Here is a 25,865-nt window from a genome sequence, read left to right on the forward strand (position 1 = left end):
GACATTTTCGCATTCCACGGAGAGCGCGCAAATGTCAAAATTTCCGCATTCCGCAGCTTAGCGATAATTTGTTTCTTGCTCGCGCTGTAAAATAATACATTCTCGCCTTACCTGAATCCCCGCGTTCGCCGACAAGTTTTCCCGATATACCCCGAACAGGCAGGAAAAAAACTTCCGCATCATCGCAATATTTCCGCTTGTTTGCGGAGATTCTTAACATTTTCGCGATAATTTGCAAAAGTAAATTTGTGCAAATTCGGCCCACCCCTAATTTTGTGGCTCACCCTGGCAAGGACTGTGGCTGATGCTTGAGTAGGGTTTCAATCCTCTCAACCAACTACCCAATTTCTCATGATAAGGCATTAATTCTACACTGCCTTTTAAAACTGAACCAATGGCTGGGTATTAGAAATGGGGTTTCTGATTGGCAGAAATATGCAACTTGTTCATGCAGGAACCACAATACAAGTCAGGGAAAGTCACAACACACCATAACATATCCTGCGCTCTCCCTCCTGTAGCTTGGCAAAGAGCAGTCAGTCTTAACTTAAGAGGCAATGTCTAATGTTTTTGCGCAACACTTTAAACAGTAACAGGGTGAAAACACCACAAGAAGACACCATACCAGTTTATAAAAATAAAATCAATAAGTAGAAGCCAAGATATGAATTTTTAAAGTTTAAATGGGAAAATAACACTTATAAGGAATAAGTGGCTATTTGGGATATGTGGTCACACTGGATAAGGGCAAAGACAATGTTTCAGGCTGACAGCAATGCAGCGTTGACCGGACACAGGGACCCCGTCATGCCACGTCAACAAAAGTACCTTCATCCTGGTCCAGTGAAGATACAGAGTGCAGCTGAGAGATGTGTCATTGTCAAACATGCATTTAAGATGATGTGTCAACTGTCTCCACGCAAAAATAGTGCTGAGCTGGTTCTGAAGATGATGCGTCAGTTCCAAGATGCAATGGTTCTGAAGCCGGTGCACCAGTTCTGAACATGATGAAGAGGTTCAGAGATGCGATGGTTCTAAAGTTGATGTGCTGGGATTCTCCACACAGTTAAGGGGATGCATCAACCATCTCTCTACAGTGGTCGTGATGCAGTGATTCTGATGTGGTGGTTCCGATGGCAATGCAATGGTCCTGAGAGTGTTACGCCGGTACTTCTCCCGCAATAGTGGTGATGCGTCAACTCTGCTCTCCCAGCAGAGATTGCATCGGTGCTGTTGCAGAACACTGCAGGCCCACTTCCAATGGTCCTATGTGTAAGATCAGGGTGAGTTGAAGTCTGTTATATCCCCCAGACTTTGGATCAGGATACTAGCCAGCTAGACCTTGAAGTCCTTCTGGGCTCTGGTGACAACAGCTACAGGTACAGTCCTTCTCACCCAGGGGAAAAGGGTAGCAGGCAGCAAGTCAACATAGCAGGAAGTAAGTTCTTCAGACCAGCAGTCCAGCAGAGTGGCAGTCCTTCAGTACAGCAGTCCTCCTTCTTGGCAGGGTATCCTCAGGTCCAGAGGTGTACTGAGCTTGTGGTGTCAGCGGTCTAGTACTTACACCCAGTTGTGCCATTGACGTCACCCACCCCAGAATAATCATAGACAGGTTGCAGGGACCACATGGAAAAATTAAGATAATGCTAACTTTCTAAAAGTGCCATTTTTAGAATTGCAATTTAAATCCGAACTTCAGCATAAATTGTGGCTTCACATTGTGATTCCAGAGCCACCAGACCTGAAAGTATTAGATCTTCTCAACTGGAAATTACACTTATAAAATGTATGAAGATAATCTCAATGTTAGCCTCTTGAGGAGATCGGCCTTTTAGAAGTGAGGAACAGATTTAAGAGTTGTTTTTACTACCACGACATGTAGAACTTAAAAATAAATGTCCTACTTTTTAAATGCACTACACCCTGCCCTTGGGCTGTCCGGTGCCTAGCTAAGGGGTTGCTTACATGTTTCAAAAAGGAAGATTGAGGCCTGGCAAATGGTTAAATTGCCAGGTCGACATGGCAGTTTAAAACCACGCACACAGGCTCTGTAGCGGCAGGCTTGAGGCATGGTTAAGGGGCTACTAAAGTGGGTGGCTTAATCAGTGCTGCGGGCCTACTAGTAGCATTTACTTTAAAGGCCCTGGGCACATTTAGTGCACTTTTACCAGGGACTTATAAGTAAATTAAATATACCAATTTGGTATGAGCCAATGTTATCATGTTTAGAAGAGAGACCACATGCACTTTAGCACTGGTTAGCAGTAGAAAAGTGCTCAAAGTTCTACTGCCAACAAAAACAAAATCAGAAAAAGGGGAGAAGGAAGACTAAAAGTTTGGGGAGACAATTCATGGAAGGCCATTTTCCAACACCGGGTTAAGCTTTTACACATGTAAATATTTAGGCAAATAACTTGATTCTATCAGTCACATTTGAGCTTGGAAAGAACATATTCCCGTTTTGTCTATAGTGGTTATAAACATAGGTGCCCTGCTAACTGCCTCCTTTACCAAGCTTAAAATATCACCTGTACACTGGGATATTATCTCACTGATCAAAGTCTGAAGAAGAAAAATAAGTCCTCATCCTCAAATGAGACCTGAATCATTACCTGCAAACACCTGCACAAATTAAGTACTGATTTCACAAATGCAATGCCATCTGCTCGGGTACTCTGTTTAATTACTATTATTCAGGACTGTATACTAATAAGCCTGGTGAGAATTGTTTCTGATATTTTGTAATGGCCCTGCACGATGGTTCACTACAAATGAGAAATCAAGCAGTAGTGACAATAATGGCAGGGATTTTTCATTTGAATATAATATAAAATGGTCTCCTTCTATCTCATTAGTATTTGTAGAACACAGATGTCAATGTATGTACTACTGTTGCTAATCGATTATGCCTATGAACCTTATTGCATAATTTCAAGCTATTTAAAGCCAAGCTTACGGAATGGATGGCCTAGAGAACTGGCACAATTCCAAAGTGAGAACACATCTGACCTGTGCTTAAATAACCACACATGGTAGCCATGGAACAAGTCACTAACATCCCAATTTAGAGTTTGGCGGAGAGGGAACTCCATCTCAACAGCAGCAGAGTACCCTCTGCACCAAACGGCAGATTTTCCCACCTCATAGACGCCATATTATGACTTTGGTGGTGTGGCAGCGGGCCACCACACCAGTGTCCCGCTGCTACACTTCCAAAGCCATATTGCGACCACCTGCTGGATTTCGACAGGAATCCAGGTTGCGCGGTCCTGTGACTGCTGGCCCATAGCAGTGTAGTGCTAAGGCTCATACGTGAGCCTTAGCTAGGCACTGCAATGGGATCTCCATTTCACATTCCTGCATGGCATGGACTGTCAAGAGGGGGTGCATGCAAACAAGGGGGCATCCCATGTACCCCCTGCATGCAGAGGAATCAGGGAGCCTTATAGGGCCTTCTTTGTTTCCTTACCACCACACTTTTCATGGTAGGCTCACCACCATGAAAACTGGTGGTGAGGAAACTCCTAATATGCTTGGCAGTGCCACAGCGGCACAGCCAGTATTTTTGGGCCATCAGACCGCTGTAAGACCGCCAGGGATCCATGATCCCTGGTGGTCTTACAGCGGTCCAACTGCGGTCCAACTGCCCAACTTGTTATATAGTGGTCGGGCCACCGGTGCAGCAGTAACTTCACCACCACCATGGTTTTGGCGGTCCATTAGACAGCTAAACTCAAAATAAGGACCTTAGAGTCATCTGTACTTTCATTACGTTGATGGCAGAGACTACTCCATCTCTGTCATCAACATAAACCTTCAGTCGCTCAACAGAGTAAGAGCTATCAAAAGTTTGAACATGTGTCCAACTACCCAATTTATCATGGGCGAACACCTGGTGGTAAGAGGCAGTTAAAACTGCAAAATGTCCGCCTTGTTATGGGAGAGAAATCTCATGGTGAGGAGTCATTTATTTTAATTTTCCAAAACAAATTCCCACTTTGACTTACTGTTTTAAAACAAAAAATTGTGAGTTTGCTGTGCAATCTGCTATGCTGCTCCATGATGTCAGTTGCTGCCAGTGCTGGAGAAGTCTCCTGGGCCAGCGGACATCCTAATATTTGGCAGGCAGGGACTACTTCAGGGCAGCGGAGTACATTACTTCATCACCCTGATATACTAAAACCCCACCTGCCAAGCTCTAAATCGGGCCTTAAGTTCAATACAGTGCCCACGGGGACTGGTAAAAAGAAGGTCCAGCCTTACAGCTGGGCATAATACATTCTGTGCATAAATTTGGACCCTATGACCAGAAACAGTCAAAACATCAGTGATTCACTCTTGGTGTCCCAAATAAGTGGACCCAGTTTTTCTGCACAGGCAGCCACCCTACGGAAACTCCTTCCATTACTTTTCATTATCGAGCGTTTGGCAGACATTCAATGATTTTGCATTTAGCTATCAGAATGTCACACAATGACAGGAGTTCTTTAGCCTGTAGGGCTCACGGGGCATATCATCAAGGACCGGCGATAATTATCGCTAAGCGCACTTAGCGCTAGGATAATTATCGGCGGGTAACGTGGAATTTTATCACTGAGATAGCGTGCTATTAGCAACGCTTATTTCAAAAGCGATAAAATTCCAAGCGCTTACTGCCAAATGTGAGATTATCGCTGTAAATGCAGCGATAATCTCACAAAGTTTGTCGATAGGTTGATGATAGGGAAAGGCATACTTAGCCATGATATCCACCTTACATAGGATATCATGGCTAAGTCAGTCTTGAAGCAGGCGTAAGGAAAGTAGCGATAACAGAGGTTATCGCTACTTTGCTTGTCACTCTGCAGGTTAGCGTGCCCCTTGATAATTGGAGAAATGTCGCTTAGAGACATTTCTCCAGTTATGTCAGGGCAGGAACGCCCACTTTGCATCTCATTAGAGATGCAAAGCTGGGCGTTCAGAATACAGGCGCTAATGCAAGGGTTCACGCGATAGCGTGACCTCGCTGATTAGGCGATAAAATTATCGCCTCTTTTCGTCCGAAAACGGACGCAAAAGCAGCGATAATTTTTTGTCGCCTCGTTGCTGATACGCCCCACATTACTTTAGGCAGTGTTTTCTTGCGCAGTTTAGAGCCTTTTGGCTATTGTTAAAAGTTTATACGCCCAGTAAACAAAATTAACTAAACATCACTTAACTGAAGAGAAACGTCCCAGCTCTTCCTGTTTCTAAATGGTCCAGGATGTGGTCTTTGATACAAAGTCAAACTTAGTGAAGAAGGGAATGGTTTTAGGTGTACAATGCACCTCTTTTAATAGAATGCATGAAAAGCTTAACATAACATGTTTAATACAATGTAGCTTAATTTGCTTACTGTGAGACCTGAGGCAAGGGATGTTCAATCAGTCATGGTAATAGGAAATAAGTTTTGATAAAATGATACATTTGATCATTTGCCTGTGTTGCTGTGAATATTGACTACTTTGAAGAACCGCGTCTATACTTTTAAAACCGCTTTTCTGAAATCCAACGCGATTTCTTGCCCACGCGGCAGAGAGTGCAACCTTCACTGAGCTGTTGCTGCCAATTACCGATCCCCCTGAGTTCAGAAATAAAAGATGTCACGCTGTGACCTTTGTCCTTTGCTAGCTGCTTTTTGTTCCTGCTATTACATTGATTGCCTTTCGGTTTCCCTGTAAGAGGGGTCCTGTGAAATTTGGACCACTTTGCTACACCCACCTTAAAAATCATTTTTTCCAGACCTACCATCTTTTGACTTCCACTGCTGAAGACGAGGCAGCGATAGGAAAAATGCTCAACCAACTTTGAATCAGAACATGATTGCATTTCAAAGTAGACAATTACAGGGAATGTTCAAGCAAGAGGTGGTAATTCAAAGACAGGATCTTTCCATGGCACTGGCTGTGTCCGAGACTGAAGCACTTTCGCTGTAATTGAGGTCGCTGCCTCGACAAATCCTTAAAATATTATTTTCTGTTCAATCTAAAGGCCTCACTCGGATTCTGTGGAATTAGAAACAAACCGCACAACTCTGTGCTTTGTTTATATCTGCTCGGCACCCGGAAAGCAGTAAAGCAGCAACCTGCATTGTCAATAGTCCCCTATAAAGATTAATGGGTAACCTGCAAAGCAACAAGGACTTTGAGTGATTTCAAGGATTCTAAAGACTGAAAAAATCAATTTCACGGAAAATGTCCTTGCTCATTTAACTGATTCCATTTGACATCCAGTAAGCCAAGAAGCAGCGGTGGATCAGAAAATGTGTTTAGTAGCTTATGTTTACGATTGTAAGCTGTGTCACACGACAATCCATACTTGCGTTTTTACTTTTACATGCACGAAGCTTTTTCCATAAGGAGGAGAGCCAACGACTCAGGTATAATAGTGTTCATCTATCCTGCCTCTCCCATTCTTCGGTATTCTGCTTAAAACATTAATGGCCCCTGGAACAAGTGCATCTCGGTCTGTGTACTTAATCCATTAATGCTGTTGATTAAAGTGCTTTTACTTTTCACCTGTAATATAGGACTGAACCAGGTGACGGTAATTTGTTAATCACAGTGTTATTAGCAATGGGCCTAGTCAAAAACCCTTTATACACTTAGGGGCTTATTTACAAGCCCCTTGCAGTGCCGGCGCGTCACTTTTTAACATATTAAAAGTGCAGCACCAGCGGCGCAAGGGGCTTGTAAATAAGCCCCTCAGGGGCATATTTATGAGCCCCTTGTGCCACCGTAGCATCACCATTTGTGTCACAATGCTGGTGCAAACCACAAAATCATATCTATGATGCTACGCAAAGCCACTCTCAAGGTATGGCAAATCGCTCCGTTGCCTTACTCTGTGCAAGGCGTTCCATGGGCTTTGTGGTGGGTGTTCGCATGCAACTCCCACCATGGTTTTTGAAACATTCCCAGATTACAAGGACTTGTAAAGCTGGGAATGCGCCAAAATCTTGTGCCTCCTGAGGTGAGACATAACAAGGAGAAATATCTATATTTCTCCTCATTTTTTCCCCTTTCTATGACTGCTGCATTCTGCAGCACGCATAGAAAGAGGAATATGCCTATATGGATTGTTTTTGTGCAGGAAGGTGCCCATTCTTGGGTTGGCGCTAGGCGCTAGGCTGCCGAAATGGTGACAGTGCAGGGGGAAAGGACAGGATTGCACCGTATTGGATAAATATTAAGCCTGGGCAAAGCACTATGCTACGCTCGCGTAGTTTGCGAAGTTCGCGCTACTTTGCACTACGCGAACTGCACGTAGCACAGTGCGAACACGTGTAGCGTAGTGTTGCGTAGTGCTGCGGTCATTTTTTGCTTGCTCGCGGTCCTCAATGTCAAGTTGGCGACCGCGAGCAAGCAAAATGACATCCCGGCGAGACTTTTTCCTTGTTCGCGATCAGCAACATCAAGTTGGCGATCGCGAGCATGGAAAATAAACCTCCCGGCGAGATTCCCAACGCGAGGAGGTCAGGTTTCTCATTGCGAGTGGTCGCGTATGCTCGCGACCGCTTGCGATGAGAAACTACCAGTTTGCGTTGAGAAAGCTGCCGCTTGAGTAAAAATCTACTCGAGCAGCAGAAAACTACAGCTCGCACTGTGCAAGATGCCATTTTCAATTATTGCACAGTGCCGGTTGCTTGTCCGCACTGTGCAATCATTGAAAACGACATCTGGCACAGTGCGAACAAGGTACTACGCAGTTCGCAAAGTGCTACGCGTAGCTCGCGTAGTGCGAACTGCACAATGCGTAGCTTCGCGAAGTGCTACTTCGCGAACTACGCCCAGGGTTAATAAATATGGAGCTTTTCTGCCATTTCCCTGTGCTGCCTTGCACCACCAATTCCATAAATATGCCCCTTAATGGTATTCGAAAATCCTTTATGCACTTGTGTGCAGGAATGTGTAATTTATATGCTAAATTGAAAGGCACCATTTCAGATTTTTAGACTCTACTGAAATATTCAGGATACATTTAACTTACACTACGGAATGTCAGTACAGTGGATGGGAGTACCTTAGACCTGTATATAGTTAAGTGGCAAGATGGGAGCACCCAATGGAGAGCCATGTGGAGTGACCTGTGGGATTGATAGGAACACCCATATAGTCATACATTTTCATATTTGTGCAGCTAGTCAAAGAATTTCCAACAATATTTGACTTTCTAAATCCATATTTAAATGTACTTTAAATAAGGGTTTCAGCAGAAGTGAATTTAATGTGGGAAAGTTCCCCATATACACCCATGCGTTCAAGGGGCTTTAGAGAATAGATTTCCCTCTATATAAACTTTGGGTCTAGATTTACCAATGGTTTGTGCCAGCTTTGCATGACTTTTCCGTCGCACTCCTGGAGCAGAGTGTTGGGGTGCGATTTACTATCCGACTCAAACCAGGAATTAGTTTGCAAGGTATTCCATAGTAAGCCACCCTTCGGTTTTGATTAAAATTCCTATATACTAACTCTCGGAGACAGGGATTTGCAACAAAACCTTATGCTTCCCTAAGGCAGACAGATGGAGGAGAAATGTTTTCATTTTTCTGTTTTTACCAACCTTCCATTTGTGCCACATTGTACAGCACAGTGGTACCTAGAGAAACCATAATAGGAACAAGAGAATGAATATAGACCCAATCAGTACTATATTTGTTCAACTTGTCCAGCCGGGAAGGGGTCTAATATTTAATATTTTAAATCCAATGAAAACAATATAAACAATAAATTCCAAGTGGGACACAAACCTGCATCCTACTAAGACTAAACAGAACAAACAATAGGAGACACAACAAGGCTCAGGCAAAGCTGTAGGTTTGTTACACATAAAATTCTCAATGTGACAAACAAATCGCAAAAGAACACCTTTACACATTAAATGGCAATTCAGAGCAGTGTATAAGGCGTTTTAGAGTGTCAACGGCGTTTCGATCCATATAAACAATAAATGGATCATCATCAGGACATTTAAGATAAGCATGCCTGTGTTCAATTGCCTGTAATGACTGTGATACAATTGGAGAGAAGAGAGGGGGAGGAAATACAAAACAGAGAGCACCAAACCAGGTACACACATTAAAAGGAAATAACAGACTAGTTATTTCTATGTTTAAAGTTAACAACGCTCCGTGCAAATTACAACCAAGTAGTATCATTATTGGGCAATGAGGTAAAAGACATGCTGCACGAAATACCATAATTAATATAGTGTGACCAAACGCTTGACAATGTGAATAATATAGTGACATGCAACGCATGAACGCGTGAATAGATCTAAAGTTTTTGGAAAAGCCAGTGTCTGCTAGAAAACTTACTTAAGGGGTGCATTAACTGAGCTTGGTGGCGAGCGGACAGAATAAAAGGGGACACATACGCGTTAGCGAGTCTCGCGTAGATATAGGTAGAGGAGAGGCTGATGATACCTTCAGCGAACTGACAGACCTGTAAAAAAAAGTGAATTTGAACTATGGAGAAAGGGAGTGTTGTCACACAAGGTCCTGCAGAAGGGACAAAAGGGTGCTCACCATGAAAATTCAAGGTGAAGTGTCGGAAGAACCCAGACCGCTTAGGGCGTCAAAGGCGATGGCGCGGTGTGTGCAGAATTGCCCTGTTAAACAAGGCAGCATTAAATGGGAGAACAAGGAAGGTGTGTACATTTAAAAATGTGCCCACCTAAAGGGAAAAGGGAGGGAATGCTTACCCATCCGATGAAGGGAAACGCTCGGTGTTGTTTCTGTGTTAAAAATAGGGGGAGCCGCAGCCGCGTGCTCAGGGGTCCGAAGGAAATAGAAGCCTGTAAGGGAAGCGAGGTGTCAACCAAATACTGAATAATCCCATGTTGCTAAGTACGGTTGGAGGGGGGAGAGAGCGCTTACCTCAGTGGCAGGCAAAGTATGACGGCTTCCGGGGTGCGAGAAGGAAGAGACTTCAACCGGCTGAGTTTAAGGACCCGTAGGTGGTCCGTGATTTGTCAAAATCAGTCATGTGGTATCTGGGTATGCAATAGAAGAAGGACTGGGGAGGATGGATTTGGCGGTCATAATAAAGCGGGTAGTGAGCTAGCTACGTATATGAGGAGAATACATACCGCAAGAGAAGGAAAAAGGGATATGACAAGGAGATAGAAGAGAGATGGAATAGAAATAGAATAGAAGAGACTAGGTACATAAGCTACTGAGTAAGATTACTCAACTAATGTGTGCGCATGCAGCGTATAGAATATCGAGGCGCAAGGAAAGGCAGTCCATATCTAGAGCATATGTGACTAAGGGGTGAGAGAAAATTAATTGTGGTCGTGCAGGGAGAGAGGCCTTAGCCTTGAGTTTGATTTTTACTGTGAGTGGAGAATTACTGCGGAAAAAGAATGACACAGATATAGAGAAGTCATGGCTACATTGCTAATATACACTGGTTTCAAGTAGGTTATTCTTGAATGAAATTAACTCAGAATAGAATTACATCATGCTTTACATGAGTGTGGTCCAATCTTTAAGCCGATTAAGACCTGTAGTCTTCAAGATCCTTTTTAATTCTTACTTATTCAGTAGTTTGGAAATGTCCCGCCTCTTGGGGATGGCTTGACCGCACTTATAACTGTCCAGCGTATGTCATTCTCAGTATGGCCTGTTTCTTGAAAATGTTGAACAAGGGGGGCATTCTGTGTTTTGCATCGTATTCTACTCCGGTGTTGGCAGATCCTGAGGCATATTTTTTGAGTAGTCTGTCCAATATAGATTCTCTTACATGGACATAAAGTAGCACACACCACATTGCATGTGTTACAATTTGAGAACGATTTTAGTTAGATTTTCGTTTTTTCAAAAATTAATTCTTTACATGCAATGGTAAGGTTGCATACAATACAGTTTCCACATTTAGCGTGCCCAGTGAGAGGTGCTAGGCCCCAGTGATCATTGAGGGTGCTTAAGGGCTTAGAGTTAGGTAAGGCTGCCCGCAAAAGGTCATCTTTAATATTTTTATTTTTCTTGAAAGCAAACATAGGACGTGCAAGCATTTAGAACCCCCAATTCTTATTAATGGTTTTGCGAATGATGTTAGAAACCCGGAAAAGGTTGTAACGCAAACCAAGCGATTTTGACACAGTTTTTCTTTAGGTTCGAGCAGGACATCTCGAGGGCAATACAAGGCTCTTTTCCTGGCGTTACGGACTAACCTGCGCGGATCCCCTCTGCTAGTCAATTTGTTACTGAGCACTTTTGCCTCATGGAAATAATCTTCTTTGAGTGAACAGTTCTTCCTAATCTGGAGGAACTGGGAGTAGGTTAAAGAGTCTCTGAGCGCACAGGGATGGTGGCTGTCCTATCTTAATAATGTATCGCGCTCGGTAGGTTTGAAAAAGAGGCTGGTAATTAGTACCCCATGTTTATGAAGGATATTGAGATCTAGGAATGGGTTAGAGACATTGTTGTGTGTCAATGTAAATTTAAGACCGTCCCAATTGTTGTTAAGCCAATGGGGAAATAAGTGTAGGGTCGTTTCAGTGTCTTGCTAAATCATGAAAATGTCATCTATGTATCTCTTCCACTTAATAATACCAGTTTGGAATGGATTAAAAGATGACAGAATGCAGTCTTTTTCAAGGGAATCCATGTATAGTATAGCTAAGTTGGGGGCGAAAACGGCCCCCATTGATGTGCCCTTCACCTGTTGATAATACTGATCATCAAATACGAAAGAATTCCTAGTGAGGCAGATCTCGCTAAGAGTTGGAGTATGAAATTCGTGGGGCCAGCATGAGGATGAGGCCGTTCATTGACAATGCTTTCCATCACAAGTAGGGAGTCAATTTGGGGAATATTTGTGTACAAGGATTCTACATCCAAAGTACACAAAGTATCCCTAATGGGGTCTTAGGGATGATTTTCTATGATGTTGATCATGGCCATGTTGTCACGAATGTGACATTCAGTATGTGGGACAAAGTCCCTGATGAAGTAATCAACATATTGTCCCAACGTCTCCAAAATTGAGCGCAACCTGAAACTATTGGGCTGCCCGGGGGGGTTTCTTGATGTTTATATTCTTTTGGCAAAGTATAAATATTTGGAGTGCGTGGTGATTTGGTGTTTAAAAACTGACACCGACACCAAGCGTTTCCCATTATCGGATGGGTAAGTTTTCCCTCCTTTATCCCTTTAGGTGGCCAAATTTATTTAAATTTACACACCTTCCTTGTTCTCCCATTAAATGCTGCCTTGTTTAACAGGGCAATTCTGCACACACAGCGCCATCGCCTTTGACGTCCTAAGCGGTCTTGGTTCTTCCGATGCTTCACCTTGAATTCTCATGGTAAGCGCACTTTTGTCCCTTCTGCAGGACCCTGTGTGACACCACTCCCTTTCTCCATAGTTCAAATTCACTTATTTTTTACAGGTCTGTCAGTTTGCTGATGGTATCATCAGCCTCTCCTCTACATATATCTACGCGAGACTCGATAACGCGTATGTGTCCCCTTTTATTCTGTCCGCTCGCCGCCAAGCTCACTTAATGCACCCCTTAAGTAAGTTTCCTAACACTGGCTTTTCCAAAAACTTTAGACCTATTCATGAGTTCATGCGTTGCATATCACTATATTATTCACGCGGTCACACTATATTAATTATGTTATTTTGTGAAGCACACCAATTCTATCCTTGCCCAATAATGATACTACTTGGTTGTAATTTGCATGGAGTGTTGTTAACTTTAAACATAGAAACGACTAGACTGTTATTTCCTGTTAATGTGTGTACCTGGTTTGGTGGTCTATTTTAATTTTTTGTATTTCCTCCCCCCTTCTCTTCTCTCCAATTGTATCACAGTCATTAAAGGCAATTGTACACAGGCATGCTTATCTTAAATGTCCTGATGATGATCCATTTATTTTTTATATGGATCGAAACGCCGTCGACACTCTAAAAAGCCTTATACACTGCTCTGAATTGCCATTTAATGTGTAAAGGTGTTCTTTTGCAATGTATTTGTCACATTGAGAATTTTATATGTAACAAACCTACAGCTTTGCCTGAGCCTTTTTGTGTGTCCTATTGTTTGTCCTGTTTAGTTTTAGTAGGATGCAGGCTTGTGTCCCTCTTGGAATTTTTGTTTTATATTGTTTTAATTTTTATTGTTTTAATTGGATTTAAAATATTAAATATTAGACCCCTGCCCAGCTGGACAAGTCTTACAAATATAACAAATATAGTACTGATTGGGTCTATATTCATTCCCTTGTTTCTATTTTTGTGTCTCTAGGGACCACTGTTCTCAATAATAGCTCAATTCCCAAGGTCCCTGGTTGACTTTATTTTGGTTCCCGTGTTTCCTCATAACATTGTACAGCACATACACAAAGTGGGAAAATGTTAAAGGATGTTTTTTGTACTCAAAAGGTCACCTTCCAGTACATAACCTATGCTTTAGAGAGCACACACACCCTTGCACAATGAAGCAAGGGTGTGTGCATTACCACATGGCAGCCAAAAGTGTGCCAGCTCTTGGAGAGAAAAAAATGCACCCTATCCTATCTCTCACTTTTTATGGGGTACCAAGATACACATTCCCCAGACAATTGAGATTAGAGTTTGGGATACAGAGACAAGAGCCGGCCCGTAAAAGGAGCATATATCAAAAGCTGGTACAAAATCAGAAAGGGGGAGCCAGAAACACTAAAAGCCTACATATGGAAAGAACTGCAAGCTAAAGAGGCATGTTGTTAAAAAGTACACTTCATGGGTTGAATGAAGATCCAGAATCCATATGTAGTCATAAATAAAGGTTTAATTGAAGATGCAGGTAATACAGCTCATCCATCCAACTGCCAACAGGTCCATCACCAGATCTCCACAACATTCTTCACCACAACATTCTTCTCACCAGCTCATGATGAGTTCACTCTAGAACACCAACACCTCATCAATATGTCATGAGTGACATCACCCATATTAGCATATTACAACATATCTCCCTCCTTTACATATTGCATAAATATACAATGAATAATCAAACATCACACAACGTAATCCTTCAGATAAAATGGAGTGCGTGAAACTCTGCTAGGTCTCATTATGACTTGAGGAACAGTTTTCTTTCTAGACAAATCTTGAGAAAAATATGCATCATCATTCTTATTGCATACAGCAACACGACTCAAATTCCACACCCTGTGATCAACAGTTCTTATTGCATTATCAAAAACTTTTATCACTTTGATGGGTTTGGAATATTTAGAACCAGCAACACAAAACCCAGGTTTTTTAATCCTAACCATGTCACCAACCAAAACTTTTGTTGCTTTGACAGCATGTCTAGCATCATAGTTTTCTTTGCTTTTTAGACACTTCAAATCTTCCTTGTTCTTCCAAGAAGTGTCGTCGTCGTTAATCCCCCCATTCACCGAGAGAAATTTGTTTACCCAAGGAGACTCTAGGAAAGTATCAGGATTCCTTCCCCGAAACAAAAGGAAAGGAGATTTCCCCGTTGTAGTGTGAGGAGCAAAACGATATATGCAAACCCTTTTTGATATTTCTTCTTTCCAATCAAACCCATTTTGTTTTGCTAAAGAGATAGTATCTTTGAGAACTCTGTTAAATCTTTCCACAGTGCCATTTGACTCTGGATGATACAACGCACACTTTTTATGCACAATTCCACACCCACTAAGAAAATTTTCCATGTCACCAGAAACCAGTTGAACCCCATTATTGGTTAGAATAGTTTCAGGAATACCCTCCTTAGCAATGAGCTTCTTTAAGCAATCAATAACAGTTACTGTGTTTACATTCCTAACACAAAATATCTCAGGCCACCTAGAAAACAAATCCATGATTACAATAACAAAAGTGTCCGAACCATCCCCATGCACAGGTCCTAGAATGTCCAAGGCTATATCTTTTCACGGACCACTAGGACGAGATCTTTTTTCCATGGGTTGAGTTCTAGTCTTAAGTCTCACTGAGAGTACATTGAACACCCTCTCTAACTAAATGTTCAACTTGAATATCTATACCTGGCCACCAATAACTAGAACGTACCCTTTCTTTCGTCTTGGATATACCCAAGTGCGCCTCATGAGCTAAATTTAGTAATTCTTTTCTTAGAGATATGGGTGGTACTAATCTATGGCCCCTCAACAATAAACCATCACAACAAGAAAGTTGATCCTTCACTGACCAAAAATCTTTCACTGAAGAACCACCCTGTTCCTTGTGATGCCAACCATTACAAATTAGACTCAACACCTCTTGGATGGAAGCATCAGCTTTGCAAGCATCTAGCCACCGTTCGTGAGAAATCACCTCATAATCTGCCCCACAAACAAAGTCCTGAGAATTACTAAAGTCAACATCCATCTGAGAGTCCAATAACTCTGGTTCAACCGTCGGTACCAATCTTGAAAGCGTATCTGCCACAAGATTTTCACTACCAGGAACATACTTGACAACAAAGTCAAATCCTTGCAAACCAACAACCCATTTTGAAATTCGCGGCGATATTGAATCAATGCCTTTGCTAGTTAACACCTCACACAGCGGTTTATAGTCAGTTTTTACAACAAAAGATGTACCCCACAAAAACTTTTTGAACTTTTTAACAGCCCAATAAACTGCCAAAGCTTCTCGCTCAATAACTGAATATCTGGCTTCAGCCCCTTTCAGACTTCTCAAAATAAACATGATGGTGTTCTCAGGAGCAGTACCCCCTTGATACAAGACCGCACCAAGCCCTTTTAAACTTGCATCAGTAGAAATAATAGATGTTTTGGTGGGATCAAAATTTCGAAGATTCGGTGCATTTTGTAACCTTTGTTTTAACTCACAATGGCCCACATGCATCAAAGCAAAAACCAGTCGCAAACGGGCAGATTCTCAGAATCTGCCCCTTTGCGACTGGGATTTTTGCATTTGAGATGCATCATCCCAAATGCAAAAATCGCAATTTAAGGAATCTCTAAATTGCGATTCCTTAAATTGCTATTGCATTTAAGGAATCCCAAATTGAGATTCCTTAAATGCAATGCATGAAAGTTAAAGATTTCGCTAATAGGGGGAGCAAATTACCATGAAGTTGAACTTCATGGTAATTTGCAAATACTTTGAAAAATGCACTAAAGTGCATTTTTCAAAGTTCCATTTTACACACACACATGCCCTTGGGGCATGTGTGTGTGCAAGATGTATTCATATGCAGATTTCAGGGGTGCAACAGGGTGTCTTTTTGACACCCTGGCACCCTTGAAATAGCATGAGCAATTTGCGATTCTCTAATTGAGATTAGCAAATTGAGAAAGTCTTCCCATTCATTCCTATGGGCCTCTAGGCCCATAGTAATCAATGGGGAGGTATTCCTTAATTGCGACTCGCAATTTGCGGGTAGCAATTAAGGAATGTTTAGAAATCGCTATTTTGTAAGCGATTTCTACATGCATAGCCTTTTGCTATTCCTTATTAGCGAATCCTTATTTTTCGCTATTAAGGAATCGCAAATGGCATTGTTGATGCATGTGCCAGAAAACTCCTTCTCACAAGATTCATCCCAACAAAATCTCACACCCTTTTTAAGAAGATTCCTTATGTTGTATGTGACTTCAGCAAAATTCTTTATGAATTTGTTGTAATATTCGGCCATGCCGAGAAAGCGCATTAATTCTTCCTTAGAAGTTGGAGCCATCAGATCTTTAATAGTATTTACCAGATCGGCTTTTGGAACCACACCATCCGCACTTATGGTATGTCCCAAATAGTCAATCTTTACACAGCCAAATTTGCATTTTTCCCATTTAATGATCAGGTTGTGGGCAGCAAGTCTACCTAGCACTTGTCTAACTCTCTTCCCATGCTCAGACACATCAGAACCATACACCAAAATATCGTCCTGATATACACAAATACCAGGTAAATTGACCAATACCTTCTCCATGACCCGTTGAAATACAGAAGCGGCAGAAACCAGCCCAAATGGAAGTCTTATAAACCTGAATGTCCCAAAAGGCGTAACGAACACTGTCAAATCTTTAGAAGACTCATCAAGCAGTATTTGATGATACGCTGACGTCAGGTCAATAGTACTAAAAATTTTAGCCCCTGCCACCATACTCAACAGCTCAGATATGTTTGGGAGGGATACTTATCAGACAGACAGACAGACATTATCTGGTAAGCTCACTCGACCAACTAGGCCTACGATATCTCTGGGAGACATCGGGGACCTATGCAAGTTTAAAAAAAAATATCTAACAAAACTGTTAAAAAAGAATCCCTGATACTAGACAATGCTACATTGTCAAAGCGAGCACACACAGTTGGTTCACCATACAGTCATACGGCAAAGCCTCACCCCACTCCACACCGGCTTTTCTAAAACCACCAAAGAGAAGTTCCTAAGACTCTGCCTAGGTATATTACCATCTGTGCACCACCTGCCGCCGTGGCTACGCCTGCCGAAGCCTGAAACCTGTCGTCTCTGTGGAGCAGGGGAGGAGGATATTCTGCACCTCCTAACCATCTGTAGGGAAATACTATGGGAGCGCCCGACCCTACTCAGACCACTCTTCAATAAGAAAACATACGGACCTGCAGATAAGCAGTGCTAGCAAGCTTCTCTGGTGAGGACGTCCAATTGAGCTGCTGCTTAGTAAAATTTCTAACCGCTGTGTACACAAGAATTAAAAGACAAACTAGTCAACAAATGGTTGCTTTAACGACATGATTAAACAATCCTAAAAGTGATCTCACACAGAAGGGGCAATAATAAAAAATGCAATAGCTGAGTTTTAGCAGTAAATGCCGATCTCTAGCTGCACTAGAAGGTCCCTGGAAGCCCAAAGCGGTGCCCACAATAGAACCATGCCCACTTTGGATTCTCCGAATTGATTGACCTCAAAAGCGCTCTTGGGAGGATGAGGTCTCTAATAACATTGCAACCGATGAGCTACAGGTTTTAATTACACTGGAAGTTCCTCTATCTGCTATTTCTACACACAGAGCTTGCACTTTATTCTATTTGGCACATAGAATTTGCACTTTACCTTCCCGCAGCCAGGGATTTGGACCCAATCAAGCCACAAACCAAAAAAACGACTTCAATCTCTGGGTCTCAATTGTGCTGGAAAGCCTTCCATCTGCGATCCTGGAACACAGAACTTGCACTTTTTTCCCATCCGGATCTGCGACTTAGCACACAGAATTGGCATCTGATTTATACACTAGTGATGTTACTCTGAACATTTTCATCAACCTCTTTTTGAATTTATATGTGAACTAAAGCGCATGTGAAATCAGATAATCCGATTCCCTGTCTATTTACCTATGATTTTTTTTTAATATATGAACTGTTGCAATGATTTTGACTAATCACGCAAATAAAGGATTATCTTATCTTATCTCTCTCACCTTTTGCAAGGAAGCGCAGTGACTTTGGTTGCAGAGCTTTCTTGTGTCAAATATTAGTATTCGTGTTAACAAATCTAGGCCTGGGTTTGTGGGCTACAAATTCTACTACAACTAAGTTGCGATTGGCTGTATTTACAGAATAGTTATCAATTTTCTCCTGTGCAAGGGAGTAAGAGTGTGACTTTTTAGAAGATTACAAAAATTTCCAAGAGGAAACCTGAAAGGTTCTGCTAACCACAGCTTACAGGGTGTACTGCAAGGAATGTCGGGTTCCATCTCCTATGTCCTGAATGTCGTTTTGTACCAATGTACAACCCTGCATTGCTGAAATATCACCCTCTTGCAAGTGCATTTTTTTCATTCCCTGATAAGAGAATTACTTGAACACTTTGCTAGATTGCAGCTGTCTATTTCCAGGGTGGTAAAGCGTCAGAGAGGAGTTTGTAAATAACTACTAACACACCAAATTGTGAGCATTCAAACACTCTTAAAATAAAACCAGTCTTTGTTCCTACAACTCTCTATCACTTTGCGGGGTGTTTACTTCTACATAGTTATATGCAGTAATTGAATCCAATTATGCAGTAGTAAAATCGTGATTCCTGCTTTTGAGGATTCCCCACAGGCATAAGTGGTACACTTTTTGGCTGTAAACATGGATTTACAGCAATAAATGGCCCATTGCATTTGCCATCGTCTGTAGCAGCCTGGAATCCACTATTATGACTGTGACACCCCACTACACTTTACAATGAACAAGCTGAGTAGAAATCTTTGTTGATTATTTCATTACATGATCAAAGAGCATACCACAGGTTTTATGGTAGGCATGATCCTACCCCTACTAACGTTATCAATTGGAAATCTCTCTTTTTTTTCAGATTTATATAGCGCAAACTCGACCCGAAGGTATTGGATACCTGATACCTTTGGGTCAAGTTTGCGCTATTTAAAACGCTGAAAAACAAAATGATCAGATGTTCAGAGTGTTGCAAGTTACAACATCAGCAGCAGCAGTCATGAAGGAGTTGCATAACATTCCAATAGTCATTATATTTCAGGTACATTTTAAAGTGTATAATATATTAAAACCTTAGAAATTCACTTAAAACAGTGCAGTTATGGTTACGAATTAAAACCCCAAACCAGTGAAATTTGCAAATTATGATTAGGGCCAAAAACCATAGTTTGAAAAACAGCCATGCAAATCATAATTCATTTGCACACCAAATGAAATGCTCATGACCTCGCCTGATCTTGAATGCAGTATCATTTATTGGTTTGAGTATGTGTCGTTCTGCTTTTGTCTACTGTTATTTATTGGCATACACATTGTGAGGTCCTCAGTATTGAAATGTGGAGTACTAGTTACTTTTTGCATCTGTGCTCTGAAAGTTATGGATTGAGGTACTAACCACAAGTTGTAAATTTCATTTTTTTTTTTAATTTCAATGTGTAACCATATCTGCGCATTGACTGTGGTTGTTTAAAGTTTATTTCTAAAGTTTTTATTTAAACATATATTAATGTCTTATATCCAAAGCTACCCGTAACTTCACTTTAACCTTTGCTTTTTTTTCAGTGATTTTATCATATACCACGGGCGATAGTTCCTTGTGCTTAACCAACCATGAGCAGCCAGTCACTTCTGTGCTTGGAAAATTCTATTACCCTCCCTCTGCGGATCTTCAACCCCACTCCATTTTGCCATCAGCTGTAACCCTCTGTAGGAGGCCAACTCTTCTGCACACAGACTTCAGCCATGCAGTGCCGGGATTAACCACAACCATTAAGGCACTATGTTGTGTGTAGCCAGCCCCACCACTGTATAGGGCCTTTGGCTGTGTTCAGGATTGGTTGGCAGAAGGAACTGGACTGTAGCCAAGCCCTGCTCTCAACCTGGCACATGTGGTCATCACTGTTGGCTAAGTGCAAATGTAGTGCACTGAATACATGTGTTTCCATTTTTGTCTGGATTTTGCAAATCCTATGCTGGATTCACAAACCCTGGAGGCTGCCTGGTTCCCACAAACTCTGGGAATGATCATTATTGAGAGCTGGAAAAGAATTCCCAAATCTTGAAGTTTTCAAAAATAGTTATATATTGGTGTGTGGGGCCCCTCCCGCTGCCCCTTTATGCTCTTTTTCTTCCTCTTGTCATGGCGACTGGAGCAGAAAGTTTGCTGTGACAGCGCAGTGATTGAATTTGAAATGCACAATTGGTGAAATGTTGCCTCGTAAAATGGTGGGCTCTTTATTTTTAATTGACTTTGCAAGTCCTCTATAGCATTTTGAATTCACAAAGGATCCATGGTTTAAAAGTCCAGATATCTCAAATATGTAACCTCTTCATGCTCATACTAGAAGGCTTTTTTATATGCTAATTTCTCAAAAACTACTGAACAGATTCACACCAAATCAAGCAAAGGTACTTACTTGAGTTCTACATGCGGTTGTAGGGAATATCATTGTACCGTAATATCATAGCCAAAATATTGAAAACTAAAGTGTTGGCAGATAAATGCCTATATGCAACTATAGATTTATTATTATTAACTCCACATATATGTAACTTGTAAATATCTATCTTCAGAGTACATATGTGGAGTTCAGTATAGAAAATGTATACATTCTTACTGGAAGATATTTTTGTTCTCAATATTTTATACATTTTTAATAATTTTATTATTAATGTATAATATACTCCACTCGATATTCAGCACCCATGCATTTCCATGCCAAATTTGGTATAAATCAGTCATTTATCTTTTTCAGTATCGCGGAGCAAAGAATCCTTTGAGAGTTCAAATATATTATGTCACTTTTAGGACCCCACCTCCCACTATTGCTATCCCTCCCGCTTGACGGACCAGCAAGAAACATGCCCTTAAGAACCTAACATAATTGTATTTTTTTAAAAAGTTTCTTCTGATTTGTTGAACAGCACCAGAGTTATTAAGAATAGAAAAAAATAATTTTCAAAGAAAGCTGTGACCTAACCATGACTATATCCCAATCACACAATCTCATGTCATAGGCTGATTGTTACACAAATGTTTGAATATTCTAAGATCCAAAAATGTTATTGGAAGTGATATTTACCCTAATTCTTGTGTTACCTATTAGTAAACAGCTCACCTAAGGACAAACTAATAAAATACAAGCTTTCAAGTATTAAAAAGGAGATCTGGCATGTCATTAAGATCTTTTCAGTTTAATAACTGCACAGTAAGCAAATCCAGCACCAGCATTAATGAATATATATTAGCGCATAAGCGTACGCACAAAAGTATCGAGAAATGAAGTTCAGACTGTGTAGTATATGTAATCATTAGGCCTGAATGCAATTTAAATTTTGGTTTCAAAATTCAAGCAATTTCAAAAAGTTCACATTATGCTTTTTACAGGAAATTCCCGAAATAATACAATTATGAAATTTAGCATAAAAACATGCTATTCATGGTACAACATTTAGAGCAAATGTGCCATTGACTGTAAATAATTGCCACAAAAAGACAAGATCAAGAGAATACAAGTCTTTTTGCACACATTTGCAGGTCGCATAATTTTGCTGAAGATTTGCATAATTATGCAAAATATGTGAATTTCTGCCACATTTGGTAGTCATTTGTCCTTACAACAAAAGGTATGTAGGTAGCAATATCCACCCAGCAAAGAGAAAAAGTCTAAAGTACTTATGAGTGACTCACTTCAAGGATTGTCATGAGGGCAGGGCAGATAACAGCGAGAGCCCCCAGCGAAACCAGAAGAATGAAAGATATGAGACTATTATGCAGAAGCACCCTTAACTCTAAGCTAGGAATTCATCATTAACACTTCTTTGGGCCAAAGCGGTACTGCATGTTATGCCATTTGGACCAACCACAAAGGATTCCGAGCATTGCATCATTTTGTTTCTTCAGTCTGAGCACAGAGAAATGTATTGCGTTCATTTCTCTCCAGTCAGGCTTTGCACAGCCACCCAGTGAAAAATCGTGGCTGTTCAGGTTAATTTATTGAAATAATTATCTTGAATGGATGACTGTATGGTATGGAAATGTATGCACTATGAAACTGTCTGGATTGCTTGAGCCATAAAGGGCGTAGACTCTTCGGAGCAGATATACCAGCATTTTGCGCTGTGTTTGCATCACAAAAGTGATGCAAACCAGCATGCATTTTTTTATTTATTATTTTCTTTCTGTTTTGACCTGGAGGTGTTACATGGGTGTTTACGGGCAACCACACTAGCTTTTTGACACCAAACTCTATTTACCGATAATGTGAGACAGGGTTTTGCATAAAAAATTAAGACTATTTGAAAGCAATGTTTGCATGTATACTTTCTTTTCGGACTTTGCAATGTGTGCTGCACTGTACAGCACACATACAAAGTAGGAAACGTTTTAAAAGTTGTCTAATCACAGTGATTTGCACTGGAAGGCAACCCTTCCAGCACAAAACCTATGCTAGACTCTCGCATTCACCAAAGCAAAAGTCTGCATGGGCACTAGGAGGAGAGAGCCATGTCTCTGTAGGTGGGGTGGTCTCCTCCTGCCTCCCTGCCACGCAACCCAGCACAGCATTTTTGCTTGTTGCGCTGCGTTGGGTGTTACTTTAGTAAAGCGGCCCCTTCACCCATAAAAATTTCACTAATCATGGACCAATCTCTTTATTCACTTCTCATCATTTTGGAATTCACACTCTAAACAATGTATGCTCCTGGACGGAGAATGATTTTAGTACATGCGGCTGGCCCAGACAATTCATTTTCCTTAAATGTCATTTTGCCTTACAATCGTGTTCACTGCAGGAAAGGCACTGAACATTTATCAATCTGTTTCAGTCTAAAGGTTTCTCTTCAGGTTACTCGTGCATCGTTAAACAACATTACGGCATACCGTTCTCTCTAAATCTAATGCATTATCTTATCATCATGTATACGTGTTACCCTAGGGATAAACCCCCAACTCTTGCAAGTTATTCATTCCTCCCTTGTACCTAAACTGGAATTAGAGTAAACTGAGGGGCATATGTACCAGCCCCTATCACCACCACAACGTCACTTTTCCTGACGTTGTGGTGGCAATAGGGTCTGCGCCTTATGTACAAAGCAGTGTTAAACCACTTTAAGTTATGGTTAGCGTGAAAAGGGTGGGCAGAGGGTGTTGCGATGGGCGTTCCACTACAACACCCATTTATTTTGACGCTGCCCCTATGTACAAGGGTGATGAACAGTGGAGGCAGCAGCACAATTAAGATAAGGTAAATCCTGGTATCAAGTTGGTGAAACAAGGAAAAATGCATTATTTCTCCTCGTTTTTGCTTTTTCCATGTGTGCTCCCTTGTGCAGCACACATGGAAAAAGCAAAATGCCATGGTTTGTTTATGTACAGGAAGGTGTCCCTTCCTGTATGTACATAAACAAACCTTTAAAAAATTGCCATTTTGTCACTTTCATGTGTGCTGCATGAAGCAACATGGCATTTTAGGATTGTTTATGTGCAGAAAGGGACACCTTCCTACGCATAAACAATCATCCCCTGCATGCAGACACCATTGCACTATGGTGCCTGCGTTGGCGCTAACTTAGCGCCATTGCAGGGGGAAATGCAAGGCTGCACCACATTCTTGTAAATATGGTGCAGCCTTGCGTTTCAGAAGTGCGGAGGCTAACACCATGGAACCCAATCCTTCCCTGGCCCTAAACATTCATGGGGGAGGGCCATTCAGCCCAAGGACAATGAGTATCTATGATATATGAGAGACTCACGAGCCCCTCGTCACATTCTGCATGGGACCCTTTCATTTTGTGGTACACCACTGGGTGCAGGTACAGTCATCATCTATCAATGAGTAAATATTGATTTTGGACTTTGTAAATGTTTTACCTGAATGTGTAATTACCATTTGCCTCAAAATGGCACAGTGATTTACTGTTCCTTGATGGGGCCTTTTGTTTTTGTTTACCAGATGCCGTGGAACTGCACTTTCACAGGAAACGTGTGAACAATTGCAATTCAGCAAGACTACCACAAGTGATCCTTGCCTGAAAAGTGCGTCACATGCGGTGCGCATTCCAGATTTAATGCAAGACCAGTACCTTGTTTTATGTTTTTCTACCGTTTTATATTTTTGAAAGAAGCACATATTAATTCTTCTTTTGGCACAGTCCAATTGGAAATACAACCATATACTTAAAAACTGCAATCCAACAATTGAGGCATTCCAAAAATCTAACACCCTGCTCCTTCAGTGAGGAATTCATGTTTTCTTGGATCATGCTTCTGCATTCTAGATCTAATGTACAAAGTTATTTGAAAAGTTATTTGTGATCATAGAGCTTGTGATTCACAAAAACACAGTACTTGCAGCAGTATCATACTTTTTTCTAACGTATCAATGCACAAGTCAGAACTGTCTTTTTGTTTGTTAAAAGTGCTTTTCCGATCTCGTAGAAATTTCAAATAGGGGGGATACTCCAATTTTGAGGTCACAATTTAATGTACCAATGGCTTGAAAGCATAACACAGTTGCGCCATCAGAGGTTTGACAAGATATCCACCCACCTAATTTAAATCGGAGGACCTACATCCAATTTTCAAAGCACGTCATCGCCACAAAAACCCTGGCAGTATGGGGAATTGAAAGGTGCTCAATGTCCCTATCACCATGGGAGGAAACTCCCAGGTAGAGGGGAGCATTGTTTTTTTTTTCTAAATCACACTTTGGACTTTAATGTTCGAATGGAAAAAAAAACAACGTAAGTTTGCTATAAGGCTCTGTCATGTTAACTGTGGTGGAAGGACTGACGTGCTGTTGTTAACGTGCTCCGCCGATTGCTGCTGGTGCTGGATCGGGCTGCTGCGACCGCACTGATGACCGCATTTGAACTTGTGCTGAACCCGGCCATCCGACTGTTGCCCAACCTTTGCCCTTTCCTGTTACGCCACAGGGGTCTGTGGTGGGGGCGGCGGAGGACTTGGTCTAGGGCATATGGACAGGGAAGTACCAGGCGGTACCGACATAGTTGTGCAGAGTGCTGGCTGTATTGTAGTGGTCCATCACAGGCTCCTGGTGGCCAGAACATGCTCTTTGGGGTGGGCCAGGAGGCTCGACTGCCAGGTGTGAGAAGGAACCCGACAACCCTGCGGGGTGCTATGGCCCCAAAGAAACAAGAAGGTGGGCGGCCAAGCTGCAATCAATAAAGTGGACAAAGAGGACTTAATCTGCAGCCATAGCCCAGCAGGATAGAAAGGCTGGGAGCAGGGACTGTGTCTTGCTTAGGGTCATCAATTTCTGGGGGTCCTATTCTTGTTTTGAAGGCGAAGTGGGCCCAATGGGCCAAGCGGTGAACCCTGGTCGGGTGGTTATTTATCAAGTGGTTATAATCGTGGCCTCAGCCCCGTAGGTCACAAAGGCCACAAGTGGGGGCTGTGATTTGTCTTGTTTGATT

Source organism: Triturus cristatus, chromosome 5_1, assembly GCF_964204655.1.
Source record: "Triturus cristatus chromosome 5_1, aTriCri1.1, whole genome shotgun sequence".
Lineage (NCBI taxonomy): Eukaryota > Metazoa > Chordata > Amphibia > Caudata > Salamandridae > Triturus > Triturus cristatus.